The 19,153-nt window shown below is 35.0% G+C and overlaps 1 pseudogene; it reads right to left on the bottom strand.

Annotated features, from left to right (window-relative positions):
- Positions 1-17,116: 17,116 nt before the first annotated feature.
- Positions 17,117-17,376, bottom strand: LOC116635976 (annotated as a pseudogene).
- Positions 17,377-19,153: the final 1,777 nt, after the last annotated feature.

Below are 19,153 nucleotides of genomic sequence, written 5' to 3'. Positions count from 1 at the left end.
TGAACACAAGTGCTCCGACTGAGGTCATCAGTTAACTATATGTGGCTGAACTTGAACGGCATATGTTGAACTTCCCCTAATGAATCAAAAATACCTGAAATATGACTCATTAGCTATTTCTTAAAATTTACTTCCTTCATCTTCCATGACAGTTTAGGTTCTTCTCCCAATCTTGAGGTTCTTTCTCATTCTGTGTTTCATTATTTTTTACCATGACAATGAAAAATGAAATTTCTTTTTTTCCCTTTTTTTTAAATTTAAATTCAATTAATTGACATATAACGTATTCTTGGTTTCAGAGGTAGAGGTCAGCGATTCATCCGTCTTATATAATACTCAGTGCTCATTACATCTTGTGCCCTCCTTAATGTCTATCTCCCAGTTACCCCATCCCCTCACCTCCCTCCCCTCCAGCAACCCTCAATTTGTTCCCTATGATTAAGTCTCTTATGGTTTGTCTCCTTCTCTGGTTTCATCTTGTTTTATTTTTTCTTCTTTTCCCCTATGATCTGCTGTTTTGTTTCTTAAATTCCACATATGAGGGAGACAATGATAATTGTCTTTCTCTGATTGACTTATTTCACTTATCATAATACCCTCTGGTTCCATCCACGTTGGATGGAAATTGGCAAGGTTTCATTTTTTTGAGGCTGAGTAATAGTCCAGTGTGTGTGTGTGTGTGTGTGTGTGTGTGTGTGTGTGTGTGTATACACCACATCTTCTTTATCCATTTATCTGTCGATGGACATCTGGACCCTTTCCATAGTTTAGCTATTGTGAACATTGCTGCTATAAACATTGGGGTGCACGTGCCCCTTCTTTTCAATACATCTGTATCTTTGGGGTAAATACCCAGTAGTGCAATTGCTGGGTTGTAGGGTAGCTCTATTTTCAACTTTTTGAGGAACCTCCATACTGTTTTCCAGAGTGGGTGCACCAGTTTGCATTCCCACCATTTTCAATCTGGAGGTATCTTTGGGTCCAAAATGGTACAGCATATCGATGGGTCTTGTGTTTTTATCCAATCTAATGCCCTGTGTATTTTGATTAGGGCATTTAGCCCATTTATATTCAGAGTAACTATTGAAAAATGTGGATTTAGTGCCATTGTATTACCTGTAAAGTGACTGTTTCTGTATAGTGTCTCTATTTCTTTCTGGTCTGTGTTACTTTTCGTCTCTTTCCTGAAAGGATCCCTTTTAATATTTCTTGTAGACCTGGTTTGGTGATCACAAATTCATTTAGTTTCTGTTTGTCCTGGAAGCTTTTTATCACTCCTTCTATTTTGAATGACATCCTAGCTGGATAAAGTATTCTTGGTGGCATATTTTTCTCATTTAGCACCCTGAATATATCATGCCAGTCCTTTCTAGCCTGCCAGGTCTCTGTGGCTAGGTCTGGTGCCAATCTAATGTTTTTACCCTTGTAGATTACAGACCTCTTGTCCTGAGATGCTTTCAGGATTTTCTTTTTGTCTCTGAAATTTGCAAGTTTCACTATTATATGTCGGGGTGTTGACCTATCTTTATTGATTTTGAGGGGGCTTCTCTGTGCCTCCTAGACTTGGATGCCTGTTTCCTTCCCCAGATTAGGGAAGTTCTCCACTATAATTTGCTCCAGTTTACCTTCTGCCCCTCTCTGACTTTCCTCTTCTTCTGGGATCCCAATTATTCTAATATTGTTTTGCTTCATGGTATCACTTATCTCTCGAATTCTTCCCTCGTGATCCAGTAGTTGTTTATCTCTGTTTTCCTCAGCTTCTTTATTCTCCATCATTTTGTCTTCTATATCACTAATTCTCTTTTCTGCCTCATTTATCCTAGCAGTTAGAGCCTCCATTTTTGATTGCATCTCATTAATAACCTTTGATTTCGACTTGGTTAGATTTTAGTTCTTTTATTTCTCCAGAAAGGGATTCTCTAGTGTCTTCTATGCTTTTTTCAAGCCCAGCTAGTATCTTTATAATCATTATTCTGAACTCTAGTTCCAACATCTTACTTATGTCCATACTGATTAGGTCCCTGTCAGTACTGCCTCTTGTTCTCTTTTTTGAGGTGGGTTTTTCCGTCTTGTCATTCTTGCAGAAAGTGGTCACTTTTCTATTTGTAGAGTTGCAGCTATTCTTTTCTTAGATCTCTGGTTGGGTTCACAGGCGTTCAGAATGACTTGATTGCTATCTAGCTGAATTCCTGGGACCAGACAAAAGTAAGGTCTCCTACTGCTCTACCATCTTGGACACCTTCTGAATAATGAAATTTTTAAGCCTCCTCTCTAGGATTCCATCTTTTTTCCCCACCCTTCTCTTTCTCCCTAGTCCATATTATGTATGCCTATGGTGCAGATTACTCAGTGCTGATGACTTCTAAATTTATTCCCTGCCCAAACCTCTTTCTGACATGAAGAGTCATATGCATAACCTGATAAAATATTTTATTCAGTCATTTTAAGAAAACTTCAAAAAGAAGATCATCAAAATGAATTCATGCTTTCTTCTAAGATTTTCTTCTCTCTGTCCATCTTTGTAAGAGGCACCAATATTCATCTCATTGCCCCAACTGGAAATTTGAGGTATCCTTGAAACTTCTTTTTTCCCCTCTCTGCTTGCATATAACCCATAACAGAGACCTATTAATTTTATCTCAGAAACTTATTTTAAATGTGTCCACTTCTCTCCTTATCCATTGATACCATTTTTATATGTGGTGATAACTATATTACTGGTCTCATCATCCAATTCCATCTTGTTAAAAATTTATTATCTATTTTGTAGCCAAAGGGGGCATATGAATGTGGAAATTTTATTGTAATTTCCCTGCTTAAAATATTTAAATAGTTTCTCAATAGTCTACAACTTTGCTTTATGAATCTTGTGATCATGGCAAACTTGTCAGATATTTTTAAGCTGTTTTATTTATCATCTCTCAGTGTGATTCACTCATTCAACAAATAATTATTAAGTTACTGATACACAAAAGGCAATGTACTATACACTAAAACATTGCTGAAAAAGACAGTATGTAAAAGTCCACATGAAAATTGTGTTCTCAGGTGGCAAGTGGTAGTGGTGCTGGTGGAGATGTCACTTTTGTAATTGTGATAGAGGACAATGCCATAGAAATGAAATCACTTTACCTGTTCTCATGAGACATCAGCTCCAAGTACAGGGGTGGTTCCTCAGAACTAAGAAAAATACAGAATCAATTGTGAAATGAGAATTCCCTTTAGGCAAGGCATACTTAAGTGCCCTTTATAGATCCTCCATTCCTCATGGACCCATTTAGCTTTTGCAAAATAAGATATACTGCCCAATGAAATTGAGGTTACACCAAGCTAGTCTTTTCCCATAGTTCCTAGAAAGAGAGAGAAAAAAAAAAGTCAACATAATTTTAGAGAGAGGGAGTTGAAGAACCAGATTCTAAAGTAGATATGCCTGTTTACACAACAATATTCAATGTGTTTCTTTTTCACACTCAAACTCTGTCCTATAATGCCCCAATCTTTTTAATCTTGGAATCATGTCAGAGCTCCTCCTTGGCAGAGACAAGATGAGGTGGAAGTAGATTTTGTGTGTATATACATATATATATAGAGAGAGAGAGAGAAGGAGGGGGAGGAAAATGAAAAGAAGGAGAAGTAGGAGTAGGAGTAGAATATTACATTAAAATGTAAGAAAGATGGGAAGAACATCATCATCAATTTGAAGTAAACCCACACGTGGAAAACTAAGAGAAAAAGGAAACCAGTATAACTGGGGTAGAGATGAAGAGATTTTGTTAGAAAGATTGGCATGTACTTAGGGAGCTTATCATTATTATTCTGAATAGCACATAGGAAATATGGATTTTATTCAAAAGGCAATTACGAGGTTTATAGATTTTTTAAAAGAATGTAATAAGATAAAATCTAGGAAAACTGTTTAAAACTCAGAAAATTAATATTTATATTAAGAGAGCCAATTGAATATTTTATATTAAAAATTATTTGGTTCCATTAGGGAAGCCAAGAAGCAAAGTTTCAAATTAGAAGATGATTTTGTAAGTAGCAGAACTGGAAATACTAGAGCATTCTGTCAGGCTGCTCTTGTCATAATTTTTCAATTTTACTGCTGGCTGCACCAGCCTTCCTTCCCCAAGCAGATCTTGAAAAGGACTTGTTGGGCGCCTGGGTGGCTCAGTTGGTTAAGCAACTGCCTTCGGCTCAGGTCATGATCCTGGAGTCCCTGGATCGAGTCCCGCATCGGGCTCCCTGCTCAGCGAGGAGCCTGCTTCTCCCTCTGACCCTCCCCCCTCTCATGTACTCTCTCTCATTCTCGCTCTCTCAAATAAATAAATAAATCTTTAAAAAAAAAAAAAAAAAAAGAAAAGGACTTGTCAGTTTCACCAGTTCCACCTTACTTTCCTTCTCACACTCTGGACATATCCTGAACCCTCCATATTTGTATTTTAATCAAGGAATTCTCCTTCTATTTGTACTAACCAGTGGTGAGTTTCTTCAATTTCTGACTCAAGCCACATTTCCTCATAGTATATATTGGTTAGCTTCATTTTGAATATTACCCTTGAAGTGCTTTTGTGTTCTTTTTGTTTCTACTATTTATTTATTTATTTATTTATTTATTTATTTATAAGATTGGGAGTGGGGGAAGGAGCAGAGGGAGAGAATATCCAGACTCCCTCTGAGTGTGGAGCCGGATGTGGGGCTTAATCTCACAAGCCACGAGATCAGGACCAAAGCTGAAACCAGGAGTCAGATGCTCAACCAAGTGAGCCACACAGATCCCCCTCGTTTCTACTTTATTTTATACCTTCTCTTTCTATCTACTTCCCCATAGCAACTGTTACAGTGCTGGGCACAGAAGAGTCATATAGCCTCACAGAAAATGATGTACAAGGTATCTTACTTCCAAATTGGCCATTTATTTCACTAAGTATGGGACATTGTATGGTGTCCAAAAGAATAGATGTTGTTGTCAAGATCTTTGAGGAATTTAAGATTGGGTTTAATGAATAAATGACTCAGAAAGAAAAGAAAGGAACAATGGGGAAGTTCATTTCATTGTGTAAATCTCTTCCTAGTAGTAAATTAGATACTAAGAAATGCTCCTGAAACTTTATGTTCTATTTAGTGCTATACAGAAATTACACAGATCCTTGTGGGTCTGATACGATGCTGTTCCCTTATGCACCTTAAGATATCAAAGAGAAGTTTAATTTCCAACCTATATTTTTCAAAAATGGTTTTTTTTTTTTTTGTTTTTTTTTTTACTTCTGGGGGCTCTGCTCCTCTTTTTTCTCTGTTTTCATAATTAATGCACTCATTTATATTTTAAAAAATATATCCTTTCTTACACACTCTTGTAGAGGCTAAAAGAGCGCTAAATCACAGGACTAGACCTGGCATTTAATAATAATTGTTTCTTAATATCTTTATTGATTAACAGCTGAAATAGAGTCATACTCCATTTGTTATGTTTATCTGCCAATACCTTTTAAAGTGCGCCCTTCCCTATTCTTCTTCTGCCTCACATCTGGACAGCTAAAAAGAAAGCCCAAGTGCTATAGAAGTTCAAACCATGCAAGACCCTGCTTTCTCAGAAGAACCGGCACCCCAGCCCCACAGCCCTAATTACCATCATTAGAGTGCATTATAATGCATTATTATAATGCATCACATTATAAGCATTGTAAGTCCCAAACCAGATTTTGGCTGGGGATTCATCTCATTTCTGTGGAGTGGCTACAACCTGGCCTTTCTCAATTTTTAGACCTTCCTTCCAGAATGTTTTTTTAAATTTTTTCTTAAAGATAAATCTGTGAGATTTATGGTCATATTCTGTTAACTTTCTTTTAAAAAGACAAAGAAAATGAAAAATAATTTCACAGAGTATAGAATTATCATGTCAATTATATTTCCTCAATAGCTGAGGATATTATCATGCCATTTTCTTATAGGCTTTCTTTCTGCAGAGCATTTAGCTTTCATATAACTATTGTTCCTTTTAGATTATATTTTATCTGAGGCTATGTTTTATAATTATCTTGGTGTCTTTGGTTTTCTGTAGTTACATTAACTTTTGTCAGTGAGTGTGTGTGTGTGTAATTTGGCTTTGGATGCATTAAACTTACTGAAATTGAAATTTGGCTATTTCATTCATCCAGACATTTGTCAGCTATTATTTCTCAAAATATTGCTCATGCTCATTTTTTTCTGTTGTCTCTTTTTTGGGACACAAATTACATGTATGCTGGACCATCTTACTATATACTCTATTTTTTTAATGACTGTGTCTTTATTTTTATCTATCTATCTATCGATCTTTTATCTTTGTCTCTTTGCCTCATTCTGTGTAATTTCTTACTACAAATGTCCAGGTCACGAATTTCCTCAACTGTGACAAATCCGAAGTTTAAACTCACTATCTTATTTTTACATTACTTATTTTATTTTTCAATCCTAAAATTTATTTAGTTTATTTTCAAATTTGTCAGATTTGTTAGTGTCTTATACCTTTATCATACTTTCATTTTATTTTTTTATTTCCTTAAATATATAAAATCCATTTATATTATATTCTATAGCTCCAGTATTCAGCTTAGGGGGTGTGTGTGTGTGTGTGTGTGTGTGTGTTTATTTTGTTGTTGTTTCATTAATGGCTTCTGTTTATGGCTTCGGTTCCTCAGGTGTTTAGTTGTTTTTGAATATGAGCCTCTATTCCTTGAATTCTCAGGCTTGAGAATTATTTAAAATTATGATTAAGGGTATCTTAATCTAAAGAGGACTTGCATTTGTTTCTATCAAGTGCCTGTGGACTCTACCAGCTTTGAGCTGTTTTAAATCTCAAGGTAGTTTTGGCAGAGGGATGGGGGAGAGTGATACAAATGAATATAAATTCAAACTTATAAACCTATGTGAGTAGAGACTTATAAATTCTCCACAGATGCTTTTTATTTTGGCTCAGGACCAAGGCTTAATCACTCAGGCATCCTCCCCATTTCCATAAAATTGGATTTTCTTTTGACTTCACCTATTGAAAGAATTGCTTCTTGAATTATTTGATTTTGTGTGGGGTCCTTAAATCTGAACTCCCATCCTATTGGGCCTCTCTCTTTGTCCCCCAATAACTTAGTTGTATAACTCTTCAAATTCTGGCTTAGGCCACCAGGAATTGATAAATAAGCCTAGGGGAAAAGCTGACTTGACTTCCCTCCTTCTAGTCAGAACTCTCATTTTCTTGTGCTTTCTAGTCTCTGAAGAGTTCCCTTATTTGCCATTAGCTAAGCCAGGCATTAATATTTTTTTTAAAAAATAATAATTTGTATTGAAAATTTATGTGTTACTTTATTTGGAATTACTTCTTTAAATAGTCAGTTTGTTCTATGTCCAGAAATAGGACTGACCTTGCCATTGCTTCAAAATTATTGCAGTAGCCTCTATAATTGATAAAATATTTTAGAGTACATTAGTTAATACTTGTGTGTGTGTGTATGTGTGTATATATATGTGTATGTGTGTGTATGTATATATATAGATAATAAGCTACATTTATGTATGTATGTATATTCTACATATTTTTAAATTATACGTAAATATAATTCAATGTAAATATATTTTTACACAGATATTACATAGTAAGACTTTAGAGTTGATTTAAAGTCTATATAAAGAAAATAATGTGTAATAGCAGAAGAATTTAAAAGCCAAAAGGCCTTATACAAATAACTGAAGGTTAGGCTAAGAAAAAAGAGAGAACACAAATTACTAAGACACAAATCTGATAACTTGGATGAAATGAACCAATTATTTGAAAGACACAATTTGCTAAAAGTCACGCAAGAAAAAATAAGACAATCTGAATAGGCATATATATATATATATATATATATATATATATATATATATATATATTAAATTGAATCAGTAATCAATAACTTTAATTAAACAGAAAGCACGATGCTTAGATAGGTTCATTGGTGAATTTCACTAAACACTTAAGGAAGAAAATGTACCAATTTTGTACATTCTCTTTCAGGGATAGTACAAGAAATACTTCCTAGCTCATTCTATGAGGCCAGCATTACCCTAATACTAAAACCAAAGACATAGCAAGAAAACTATAGACCAATATCTCTGATGAACATAGAGAAATTCTCAATAAATATATTAGCAAAATGAATCCATTATTGTATAAAAAGAATGACACACCACAACCAAGTGAGATTTATACCAGGTATGCCAAACTGCTTCAGCATTCAAAATAAAATTTAATGCAACTTATCATATCAATATGCTTAAGAAAAATTACACAATTATCAATCAATGCAGAAAAATGTATTAGACAAAATTCAAAACCTATTCATAATAAAAACTCTCAGCAAACTAGGGATAGAGAGGATTTCCTCTACTTGATAAAAAGTATATAAAAAATTCTACAACCAATATATTTAATAGTGAGAAATTGAAGTTTACCACTAAAATCAGGTATGAGGCATGAATGTCTTCTCTCACCATTCCTTTTATATCATCCTGGAAGTAATAGCTAATGCAACAAGAAAAGAAAACAAAAGGTATGCAGATTTGAAATACCCGTCTGTATTTACAGATGACATGATCATCTATGTGGAAAATCCAAAAAAAATTACCAAAAAAAGAAAAAAAAAAAAAAAACCTCTTGGAAATAATAAGCAACCGTGGCAAAGTTGTACAACACAAAGTTAATATACAAAAGCCAAATTGCTTTCCTATATACCAGCAATGAATAAGTTGTATTTTGAAACTAAAAACACAATACCGTTTATATTAGCACCAAAATATGAAATTCTTAGGTATAAATCTAACAAAATCTGTAAAGATCTGTATGAGGAAAACTACAAAACTCTGATAAATGAAATTAAGGAAAAACTAAATAAATGGAGAAATAGTCCATGTTCATGAATAGGAAAACTCAATATTGTCAAGATATCAGTTCTTCTCACCACAATCAACAGAGTAAATGCAATCCCAATCGAAATCCAACCAAATTATTTTGTCAATATCAACACACTGATTCTAAAGTTTATATGGAGAGGCAAAGAACCAGAATAGCCAACACAATATGGAAGGAGAAGAACAACGTTGGAGAACTGACACTACTCAATTTCAAGACTTACTATAAGGCTGCAGAAATGAAGACAGTTTGATTTTGACAAAGAAAAGACAAATAAGTCAATGAAAAAGTAGCCCAGAAATATGCCCACATTTGTATAGTCAACTGATCTTTGACAAAGGAGCAAAGGCTATTAATGCAATGGAGCAAAGATAGTCTCTTCAACAGATGATGCTGGAAAAAGTGGGTATCTATATCCAAAAATTAAATCTAGACACAGACTTTATATCCTTCCCCAAAATTAACTCAAAATAGATCACAGACCTAAATGTAAAATGCAAAACTATCAAACTCTTCGAAGATAACATAAGAGAAGACTTAGATGACCTCGAATATGGTGATACCTTTTTAGATACAACACCAAAGGCACAACCCATGAAAGAAATAATGTATAAACTAGACTTCATTAAAATTAAAAACTTTTGTTCTACAAAAGGCAATGTCAAGAGAATAAAAAGATGAACCACAGACTGAGAGAAATATTTTCAAGAGACATATCTGATAAAGGACTGTTATTCAGAATATACAAAGAACTTTTTAAACTCAACAGTAAGAAAACAAATAACTTGATAGAAAAAAGAGCCAAGAACCTTAACACACATCTCACCAAAGAAAATATACAAATGCTAAGTGAGCATATGAAAAGATACTGCACACTCATGTCATTAGAGAAATGCAAATTAAAATAACAATAATATACCACTGTATACCTATTGGAATGACCAAAATCTGGAGCACTGACAACACCAAATGCTGGCAAGGATGTAGAGCAGCAGGAACTCTATTACAATGCTGGTAGGAATACAAAATGGTGCAACCATTCTGGAAGATTCTCTTTTAATGTTAGAATTATTTGGAAAGAATTTATCTTTCATACTAAAAACTAACTTTTTACATGTTCTGTTAAAGACTATCAGTAGAAGGTTGTCTTAATCAAAAATGTGGATCTACTTAATATAAGGTTAACACAACACTTAGTAGGTTTTTTTCCTCTGGAGTTACAAATGACTTCCTGATGACAGTGTCTGAGGGGCTGAGGATAGCCTCTAAGGACTATACCTTTTCCCTTCTATGCAGAAAAGAGTTATAATAGAAGGCCTGACTACTTTTCAGCTGTAATCTAGAAACTTAGATATCAGGAGATTTCCACCATCCCCAGAACTGATCAGAGTGGCTTATTTACTATATCTAAACTATTTGTATAAACAGTATAATTTATACTGAACGTATTTACTCTGAATGTCTAGAATTTCTGTATGTGCTAGGCAGAAGCTGCCTACATGACCAAACCCCAACAAAGACCCTGGATGCTGAGTCTTTAATGAGCTTCTCTAGTTGGCAACATTTCACAAATGCTGTCACAACTCATTGCTAGGGAATTAAGTGCCATCCTGTATGATTCCTCCAGGAGAGAACCTTTAGAAATGTGCACCTGGTTTCCCCAGGACTTTACCCCATATGCTTTCTCTCTGGTAATTTTACTTTATATTCATTCACCACAATAAATCATAGTCATTAGTTAGACTATATGTTAAATCCATTTAATGAATCATCAACCCTAGAGTTGGTCTTGGTGACCCCCCAGCACACCTTCATACCACCTCCTCCCCAGTTATTTTCCCTCTTCCCCATATAAGTCCACTTTCTGCCTCCTTACCACTCTTGCCACTTTCTTTTCAGTTCCCTTATTTTTTCTTCTCTCCATAGGAGACAGCATCTGCTAGCTACACACTTCTTGGAACTTGATCCATTTACATATTCAATCTTACATTCAACTTTGAAAATGCACTCATTCATTCATTAAGCATGTAACAGGTATTTCCCATATGCCAAGCTTCATGAAACAAACTCGGTAAGGGAGAATTTTATTCAGTCATCTAAACCTTACATTCAAATGGGAAAAACAAATTAGCAATGAGGCAGTTATTTTGTTCTGGTTGTATATGGCATTATGACAAACCACCCCCAAAAGCTATTGGTTTGAAACAACATTTCATTTCGCTTACATTTTATAGGTCAGAAATGTAGAAGGAGCTTGGGTGGGCAATTTGCCTCTGATCCATGTAGTATAAAATACAGCACCGGGGCCAGCAGATCTGCTTCCACAGTGGCTTCTTCGTTCATGTAGCTGGTGTCTCATTGCTGCTTCACCTCTCTCTCTCTCTCTGTAGATGACATCTCATTCTTCATGGCCTCATCATATAATAGGCTTATTGGGTAATAGGCTGATTAACACTTGATGGACCCAGAATAATGACAGTTCTTACCTGGACACTGGCTTCGAAGTGGCAGGAATATTCTCATATCTGTTATAGTGTCAATTCTGTCATAGGCTATTAGTCAAGTTGCAAGTCCTGCCCAGATTCAAGGGGTGGAGATATAGGCCCCACCGCTTCATAGGAATGTGGCAAGTCATAGTGCAGAGGAACATAATAGATGGGAGACACTGTGGTAGCCATTTAGTGGAGACTAAGTGAAAACTACCACTCATTCCACTAAAGAACAAGTATAATATAGATTTAAAAATGACAGTTTGCCAGAGAACCAAACTGCCCCCTACTTAGAACAAGGAAGCTCTATAAAGTTTCCTGGAAGGTAAATTGAATTTGAAGGAAGAAAGGGCTTATCCAATGATAAAGATAGAGTTAAATGTTTCAGACTTAGAGGGCACTGAGGGTAAGGCCCAGAGCTGAGAATGAACATTTTATTTTCTAAAAATTCAACAATTTCCAGGATCGACTTTGTTAGAAAGTTGAGTGTTAATGGTGTAGTGAGAGAGAAGGCTGATAGAGTAACAGTGTATGTAATGGGCTTTCCACAGGTTCCTCACATAGGAGTTTACCATCTTGTTCTATAAAGAGCCAACAAGTAAATATTCTAGGTTTTATAGACCAAGAGGCACAATCAAAGATACTGTTTAGGTAATTATATAATTACTTAAAATGTAATCAATGTAAAAATCATTTTAGCTTGTCACGCTTACAGAAATAAGTAGTGGACTGGATTTGCCCCTTGGTCATAATTGCTAGCTGATGCAGTAGACATTTTGAACTTTATAGGCAACCATTAAAAAAGGTTTAATTTAGGAAAAGCACATATCAGACATAAAGTTTGAAAACACCAATATGATAGCACTGTGGGAATTGAGGCAAAACTAGTGTCAGTGAAACTAGTTAAGATATTCTTGAAGCAATCAGTGGATGTAATAATCTCTGAGCTAAAAAGTAAAGTAAACAGTATTTGGTATTTCCTTAGAAGTGCCATGAATAGAGGCACCTGGATGGCCCAGTCAATTAAGTGTCTGACTCTTGATTTCGGCTCAGGTCATGATATCAGGGTTATGAGATTGAGACCCATGTCAGGCTCAGTGCTGAGCAGAGTCTGCTTAGGACTTTCTCTCTCCCTCTCCCTCTGCCCCACCCCCCACTCTCTCTCTCTCTCTCTCAAATAAGTAAATAAATAAAATCTTTAAAAAAAATGCTATGAATAGTAGTATGGAAAAAGAGGAGTGAAGGATAACTCTTTATTCTCTTTTAAAATCAGGCACTACTTAGGAATTTGGTGATGCCATTTAAAAAGAAACACAAGAAGCAGAATTAGACCCGTAAATATAGAGAACAAGCTGATGGTTGCCAGGGTAGGGGGTGGGGTGCGGGGAGGGGGAGGAAGGGTAGGGGGAATGGGCATATGGATGAAGGGGAGTGGGAGATACAGACTTCCCATAATGGAATGAGTAAGTCATTGGAATAAAAGGCACAGCATAAGGAATGTAGTCAATGATACTGTAATAGCGTTATATAGTGACGGATGGTAAGTACACTTGGGGTGAGCATAGTATAATGTATAAACTTGTCAGATCACTGTTATACACCTGAAGCTAATATGCATTTTTGTCAACTGCATTTAAATAAAATTTTTTTTAAAAACAAGAAGTATGCATACAGAAATAATGAATTATGTTTTAAATAGAATTAGTTTAACATAGTAACAATAATTGAAACTACAAACCAGACTGGACTTTACCAAATGTGAATATGCAAATTTGAATTTAAAGAGTCCATATCTTTCCTCACCTTGACATTGTTAAACACGAATGTTTGTATTTAAGAATTTCTTTTTTTTTTAATTTTATTATGTTATGTTAGTCACCATACAATACATCATTAGTTTTTGATGTAGTGATCCACGCTTCATTGTTTTCATATAACACCCAGTGCTCCATGCAGTACGTGCCCTCCTTAATACTCATTACCGGGCTAACCCATCCCCCCACCCCCCTCCTCTCTAAAACCCTCAGTTTGTTTCTCAGAGTCCACAGTCTCTCATGGTTCATCTCTCCTTCCGATTTCCTCCCCTTCATTTTTTCCCTTCCTTCTCCTAATGTCCTCCATGCTATTCCTTATGATCCACAAATAAGTGAAACCATATGATAATTGACTTTCTCTGCTTGACTTATTTCACTTAACATAATCTCCTCCAGTCCCATCCATGTTGATGTAAAAGCTGGGTATTCATCCTTTCTGATGGCTGAGTAAGATTCCATTGTATATATGGACCCCATCTTCTTTATCCATTCATCTGTTGAAGGGCATCTCGGCTCTTTCCACAGTTTGGCAATTGCGGACATTGCTCCCATGAACATCGGGGTGCATATGGCCCTTCTTTTCACTACATCTGTGTCTTTGGGGTAAATACCCAGTAGTGCAATTGCTGGGTAATAGGGTAGCTCTATTTTTAATTTTCTGAGGCACCTCCACACTGCTTTCCAAAGTGGCTGTACCAACTTAAATTCCCACCAGCAAGAGGGTTCCCCTTTCTCCACAACCTCTCCAACATTTGTTGTTTCTTGCCTTGTCAATTTTTGCATCACCAAGACAGCATGGTACTGGCACAAAAACAGACATATAGACCAATGGAACAGAATAGAGAGCCCAGATATGGACCCTCAACTCTATGGTCAAATAATCTTCGACAAAGCAGGAAAAAATATGCAATGGATTTCCTGAAGAGACAGTCTCTTCAGTAAATGGTGCTGGGAAAATTGGACAGCCACATGCAGAAGAATGAAACTTGACCATTCTCTAACACCCTACACAAAGATAAACTCAAAATGGATGAAAGACTTCAATGTGAGACAGGAGTCCATCAAAATCCTAGAGGAGAACAAAGGCAGTAACCTCTTTGACATCGGCCACAGCAACTTCTTTCAAGATACATCTCCAAAGGCTACTGAAACAAAAGCAAAAATGAACTTTTGGGACTTCATCAAGATAAAAAGCTTCTGCACAGCAAAGGAAACCATCAACAAAACAAAGAGGCAACCCACAGAATGGGAAAAGATATTTGCAAATGACACTACAGATAAAGGGCTGGTATCCATGATCTATAAAGAACTTCTTAAACTCAACACCCAAAAAACAAATAATCAAGTCAAAAAGTGGGCAGAAGACATGAACAGACACTTCTCCAAAGAAGACATACAGATGGCTAATAGACACATGAAAAAATGTTCATCATCATTAGCCATCAGGGAAATTCAAATCAAAACCACACTGAGATAACACCTTATACCAGTTAGAATGTATTTAAGAATTTCTTAACTCAGAATGTCTTTTTGTAGACTACTTGTAGTTCCCCCTGGTAGTAGCTTTATTCTTTAACAGCACTGATTCTTGAACTTCAATTTTTCACACTTACTTAAACAATTCTGTCTTTTAGTGATCGATTTAAACTCTTCTGTGTAACACTATGCACTTAAAATTTGGTTAGTTGTCTGTGAATTTAAGATCCTATAGCCTAGATTAACATTGATAAGGGAACTCATTTTGTTTCACATATCTTTAATCTTTGATTTTTTGAAAAGATCTTTTAGCTAAATGGCTCAAATCATGATTAGTTCCACATTGCAAATAATTGTCCCCAACTACTTTCTAAAAATTATCATATGCTCTGTGTGACTGAGAATAGCAAAAATCTCAGAGTTTACAGTAGTTCTTTCTCTTAAAGACAAGAATTAATTAAAAAAAAAAAGAAAGAAATGCATCACTTGCCCGGTCAAAAACATCTTGCTGCTCACTGCGTCAAATCTCTTAACCCTGGTATCCCTATATGAGCTTTAGGGAGGTCCTATCAAATTAATCTTCTTGTATGTATTCACTCTTTCAACAAATACTGATCAAGAAACTTTTATATTAGCTTTAGCACATCTTCATAAATAATTTTACAGGGTCAACCTCATATATTAAGTTTTTAGTTTGTTTGTTTATAGCTGCATTTTGTAATGTAATGCACATTATACATTATCCTCACATCATCCTTGAAAAAAACACAAAATAGATAGAAATTTATGGCACAGAAGCTATAAATAACTCACCAGTCCTATAGGCCCAGGTTATAGTCCCTTTAATCTTTAGACTTGCATATTGCACAAGTTGATAACCAAAGGGCATTGATTCCTTCCTTGGCACTGAAAATATATTCTGGTTTTAAAGATGGAGATCAGAGCTTACTCACATGGAAGAAAAGGAGTTAAAGAGAGTATAGGAAGTAAATTTGTATCTGTAACCAAAGTGTAATTTTCATAGACCAGTGCAATTTCCCATTATGAAATGATTTTTCCCCTTTTTTGCAACACTTGGAGCAATTATTTTCATTAATAGTTGTTGGGTCGAAGACCATGTATCATAATAGTTAATCGGTGCAATGAAAAACAGATTTGACCAATTTTTCTCAATGAAACTAAATGGGTGTCTTAAAAGAGTTGAACTAATTAACTGTCCTAGAACTTTTGAAGAAGTAGGTAATTTATTTTTATAGTCAGGACCAGACTAGTATGAGATTTGTTTTATAGTATTCAGCATATTGATCTATTAAAATTTCTATAGTCAGACATATTTAGATGTAAGACTATCAAGGATCACATAATGTAAGGAATAATGTTTCAGAATTATATTTATCTTTAAATATTTATTGGCTGCTTATGTTACAGGGTATCACCAATATCAAAGTTTGTCGCTTCCTCCTTGGATCATTGCTAATTGATATTTCTTGTCTCCCTTCCATTTAGTTAGAACAATGTAATGTGTTCTATTAACAAAATGATCTTTTAGAATGAGGTGATTAAAAGCAGGCCTAATCTCTCTTCTCTAAGGGCTATATGTGTAGTATTAAGTGAAGGAACTGCAGACACTAGAAACTACTACATGAAAGGATTTTAGTTCCTGAATGACCCATAACAAATTGTGATTTGATTAAGAAATAAACCTTTATTAACTGAGCCACTGATATTTTTGGGAGTGCTTATTTCAGCAGTTTCCATGATTTACATAAACTAATGCAGCTTTTCACTTGTCACCGGTGATTAGAATAGAAATTGAGTAACCACCATACTCATTTTGAGATGTGTGTCAGATTTACCTGGAAAACTTAAAAAAAAAAAAAAAAGAATATCCGGCCCAGTCAACTTAGGTTGATGTGAAAGCATAGCAGGCATGTATATGTCTCAAAAAAATTACATATAATTCTGATGTTTGCTTTCGGTTAAGAATCACTCTGAAGGTTCTTATCTTATAAGGGATATATTATCCTTCACATAAACCAGTTTAAATCAGTACATTCAAATTCATTATACATGTATCTATATCTTTCATTGCAAGATTTGGGGATTTGGTATTTTTACAATTTAAAATAATTATGACTGACTTCTTCCAGCTCAAAATTCTGAATAACATATTCCATGAGTACAAAATGCATAGTATCTATCACAGTAACCTCTGAATAAATATTTTAGATAAAAGGCAAATCTAAGCTAACATGATCACATGGCTAATACTTCACTGAAAATTACTCCCATTTCCCAAGATGTGATTTAGACTTATATATCTTGCATTTACTTTCAGTTTCTTTTCTTTTTTTGGGGGAAAAAAAATGTTTATTGTCTAAAAATATATATTAAAAAATTCCCCACAAAAGATGCTATTCTTTCATTTTCCCATCTTCTTCCTCTTCTTCAACACCCCTGATATAAAGGACATTATTACAACTTATTAAAACTTCAGCCAAGTGTCCAGACAATGCTCCATCTATGTATTCTTCTGTGTTTGCAAGCTGCATGTTCATATAACCATCTACAGATACCAGGTAGCTTTGTACCCCATTCCCCACTTAGGTTCCACCATTACTGGTTTTCCTGTTAATCCATTCAGGAAAGGTTTGGGATTGAGGGGCAAACTCATCATGACTGCAAGCAAATGCTGCAGGCCACTTGCCAACAACCGAACTTTTGTCTGTTCCTGGTGACTAGAATAGCTGTAGCCAGCACATCTCCTTTCAGTTTCTTAATTTCTACAAAAAATAATAAATTCAAACCCTTTTGGTATGATTTAACAGAAGGCAGTTTTCTTAATCTCATGGTTCATCTAAGAAACTGAGTATATTTGTTGGGGATATAAGAAGACAAGGATTTATTGAATGACAAGACTATCTAAAATAGCTCAGATGGGTCAGCTGATTGAAGAAATACCTAGATAATATACACAAACATGCTGATATATAATCCAGAGTGTGAGCTGCTGACTAAATCATGACAAACATCCTTTATTCATTTACTTGCATATTTATTCATAATTCAACAAATATCTGTTGAACAACTCTTATGTTTGAAGCCTACACATTGAGAATAAAAATGACTATGGCATCTTTCCTTTATAACAAAAAAGAGCTCATTTATATTTTTACCATCTGGTGTCAAAGAATAGACATTATCTTAACAGTAAGCACAATGGTCTAGCTTCAAGTTTGGAGAAAACAAGTCATGGGTTCTGAGCCACACTTGCAATAGTCCCTTCTTCATGTGAGAAAGACGGTGTCAAGATAGCAAGGCAGGAGCTCAAGCTACGACAAATTGAACAAGAACTAAAATGCATATCCAAATACTTTTTTCTTTTACTTATCTTACTATTTTACAAGTAAAAAAAAGAAAATTCAGCATCAGAAAAATAACAAAGAATTTGTAAAAGAAGTAGGGATTTGTTTTTGTAGATAGTTTGCTAAGTGGCTCTAGCTTTGTGGGTTGAAGGGCTGTGGAAACAAGTCACAATCAAACTACAGTTTGGATGCAAAAGGAAAATCAGATGAAATGAAGAAGGAGACTTATTTTATTTTAATTTATTATATATTTTTAAAAGTAACATTATTGAGTAACAGGTTAGTTTTATTTATATTAAGCCTGAGGTTATTTCATTGGTAAGTTATACATGTCAAAGTTATCAGTAGAAACTTTATAATTTCAGAGTGTGTGACAAAAGATAAAAATGGTCAAAAAAGGCCTTTAGACTGTGACTTATGTCAACAGTATATACTGAAAAGTGTAGTGGGTTCTTCACCCAACTGTATGCAAAATCAGTAGGTATCTGTCAACTTAATTATGATAAGTAAAAGCTTGAGCAGTAATGACACACTGCTTTACATATTTTGGGACTAGTCTGGAACATGGTCATTGACTCCACCTGCTTTTTCTCACAGTCTTTGTTTCTGTCAGTTTATCAGGCCAGAATATGTGATGTTCTATGACATTATATTAAATGGGATAATTCATGTAGAAACACTATGAAAATTGTAGACTGAGTATTAGTTTATATACTGCATTATTCATGAACAAGTGTGATGTTTCAGAGCAGACAAGCTGTGTAGCAGATCACTTGTTATTTTGTTGGCACTGAGAATGAATCCCTGCCTGATATTATTCACAACAAGTTGCCATAGGAGCCTATAGTTTGGAGTTAGAGATTATCCCTAAAGGGAAAACAAGTGTCCTATTTGAAAATGGCATGCTCTTAGGGAAGCTGACATATTGTTACTGGTCATTTTCATATTACAGTAAAACAGCATATTTTTCTTTCCACTTTATATTTTCCTTTGATAACAAGAAATTGAAAAAGTGAAGATCTTGTGGGAAAAGAATTGAGTAAGAATGTGTAGCAGAAAAAAGTAGATAAATGCCCCCAGGATAGC

This window comes from Phoca vitulina, unplaced genomic scaffold (genome assembly GCF_004348235.1).
Source record: "Phoca vitulina isolate PV1807 unplaced genomic scaffold, GSC_HSeal_1.0 scaffold12, whole genome shotgun sequence".
Taxonomy (NCBI): Eukaryota; Metazoa; Chordata; class Mammalia; order Carnivora; family Phocidae; genus Phoca; species Phoca vitulina.
The sequence above is the reverse complement of the archived record's forward strand: the minus strand, read 5'-3'. Positions and strand labels throughout refer to the sequence as shown.